This window comes from Gadus morhua, chromosome 11, assembly GCF_902167405.1.
Source record: "Gadus morhua chromosome 11, gadMor3.0, whole genome shotgun sequence".
Taxonomy (NCBI): domain Eukaryota; kingdom Metazoa; phylum Chordata; class Actinopteri; order Gadiformes; family Gadidae; genus Gadus; species Gadus morhua.
The window spans coordinates 30,377,250-30,379,749 of record NC_044058.1 but is presented as its reverse complement, the minus strand read 5'-3'; the positions used below and the strand labels follow the sequence as shown (position 1 = coordinate 30,379,749).

General features: G+C 43.2%; 1 protein-coding gene across 3 annotated transcripts in view; it reads right to left on the bottom strand.

Annotated features, from left to right (window-relative positions):
* ddr2l (discoidin domain receptor family, member 2, like) overlaps positions 1-2,500 on the bottom strand; it is a 40,823-nt gene that overhangs the window by 10,786 nt on the left and 27,537 nt on the right. The window lies entirely within an intron of this gene.

The window sequence follows — 2,500 nt, the reverse complement described above, 5'->3', positions numbered from 1 at the left end:
GTGTTGTGTAGTGTAGTGTTGTGTAGTGTAGTGTTGTGTAGTGTGTTGTATTGTAGTGTGTTGTAGTGTAGTGTAGTGCAGTGTAGTGTAGTGTTGTGTAGTGTGTTGTATTGTAGTGTGTTGTAGTGTAGTGTTGTATTGTAGTGTGGTGGTGTGTAGTGTTGTGTGGTGCAGTATAGTGTAGTGTAGTGTTGTGTAGTGTAGTGTTGTGTAGTGTAGTGTAGTGTAGTGTTGTGTAGTGTAGTGTAGTGTAGTGTGGTGGTGTGTAGTGTATTGTAGTGTTGTGTAGTGTAGTGTTGTGTAGTGTAGTGTTGTGCAGTGTTGTGTAGTGTAGTGTAGTGCAGTGTAGTGTAGCGTGGTGTAGTGTAGTGCAGTGTAGTGTAGTGTTGTGTAGTGTAGTGTGTTGTAGTGTATTGTAGTGTAGTGTTGTGTAGTGTTGTGTAGTGTAGTGTGTTGTAGTGTAGTGTGTTGTATTGTAGTGTGTTGCAGTGTAGTGGTGTGTAGTGTGGTGGTGTGTAGTGTGGTGGTGTGTAGTGTTGTGTAGTGTGGTGGTGTGTAGTGTAGTGTTGTGCAGTGTTGTGTAGTGTAGTGTAGTGCAGTTTAGTGTAGTGTTGTGTAGTGTAGTGTAGTGTTGTGTAGTGTGTTGTAGTGTGGTGGTGTGTAGTGTGGTGGTGTGTAGTGTGGTGGTGTGTAGTGTGGTGGTGTGTAGTGTATTGTAGTGTGTTGTAGTGTAGTGGTGTGTAGTGTGTTGTAGTGTGGTGGTGTGTAGTGTGGTGGTGTGTAGTGTGGTGGTGTGTAGTGTAGTGTTGTGTAGTGTGGTGGTGTGTAGTTTTGTGTAGTGCTGTGTAGTGTTGTGTAGTGTGTTGCATTGTAGTGTGTTGTAGTGTAGTGTTGTGTAGTGTTGTGTAGTGTAGTGTAGTGTTGTGTAGTGTTGTGTAGTGTATTGTAGTGTGTTGTAGTGTAGTGGTGTGTAGTGTGTTGTAGTGTGGTGGTGTGTAGTGTGGTGGTGTGTAGTGTGGTGGTGTGTAGTGTAGTGTTGTGTAGTGTGGTGGTGTGTAGTTTTGTGTAGTGCTGTGTAGTGTTGTGTAGTGTGTTGTATTGTAGTGTGTTGTAGTGTAGTGTTGTGTAGTGTTGTGTAGTGTAGTGTAGTGTTGTGTAGTGTTGTGTAGTGTAGTGTAGTGTAGTGCAGTGTAGTGTTGTGCAGTGTTGTGTAGTGTAGTGCAGTGTAGTGTAGTGTTGTGTAGTGTAGTGTGTTGTAGTGTAGTGGTGTGTAGTGTGGTGGTGTGCAGTGTGGTGGTGTGTAGTGTGGTGGTGTGTAGTGTATTGTAGTGTTGTGTAGTGTAGTGTTGTGTAGTGTAGTGTTGTGCAGTGTTGTGTAGTGTAGTGTAGTGCAGTGTAGTGTAGCGTTGTGTAGTGTAGTGCAGTGTAGTGTAGTGTTGTGTAGTGTAGTGTGTTGTAGTGTATTGTAGTGTAGTGTTGTGTAGTGTTGTGTAGTGTAGTGTGTTGTAGTGTAGTGTGTTGTATTGTAGTGTGTTGTAGTGTAGTGGTGTGTAGTGTGGTGGTGTGTAGTGTGGTGGTGTGTAGTGTTGTGTAGTGTGGTGTTGTGTAGTGTAGTGTTGTGCAGTGTTGTGTAGTGTAGTGTAGTGCAGTTTAGTGTAGTGTTGTGTAGTGTAGTGTTGTGTAATGTTGTGTAGTGTGTTGTATTGTAGTGTGTTGTATTGTAGTGTGTTGTAGTGTAGTGGTGTGTAGTGTGGTGGTGGGTAGTGTTGTGTAGTGTGGTGTTGTGTAGTGTAGTGTTGTGTAGTGTAGTGTAGTGTTGTGTAGTGTGGTGTTGTGTAGTGTTGTGTAGTGTGTTGTATTGTAGTGTGTTGTATTGTAGTGTGTTGTAGTGTAGTGGTGTGTAGTGTATTGTAGTGTAGTGTAGTGTAGTGTTGTGTAGTGTGTTGTAGTGTGGTGGTGTGTAGTGTGGTGGTGTGTAGTGTGGTGGTGTGTAGTGTGGTGGTGTGTAGTGTAGTGTTGTGTAGTGTGGTGGTGTGTAGTTTTGTGTAGTGCTGTGTAGTGTTGTGTAGTGTGTTGTATTGTAGTGTGTTGTAGTGTAGTGTTGTGTAGTGTTGTGTAGTGTAGTGTAGTGTTGTGTAGTGTTGTGTAGTGTAGTGCAGTGTAGTGTTGTGCAGTGTTGTGTAGTGCAGTGTAGTGTAGTGTTGTGTAGTGTAGTGTGTTGTAGTGTAGTGGTGTGTAGTGTGGTGGTGTGCAGTGTGGTGGTGTGTAGTGTGGTGGTGTGTAGTGTGGTGGTGTGTAGTGTATTGTAGTGTTGTGTAGTGTTGTGTAGTGTAGTGTTGTGCAGTGTTGTGTAGTGTAGTGTAGTGCAGTGTAGTGTAGCGTTGTGTAGTGTAGTGCAGTGTAGTGTAGTGTAGTGTAGTGTAGTGTGTTGTAGTGTATTGTAGTGTAGTGTTGTGTAGTGTTGTGTAGTGTAGTGTGTTGTAGTGTAGTGTGTTGTATT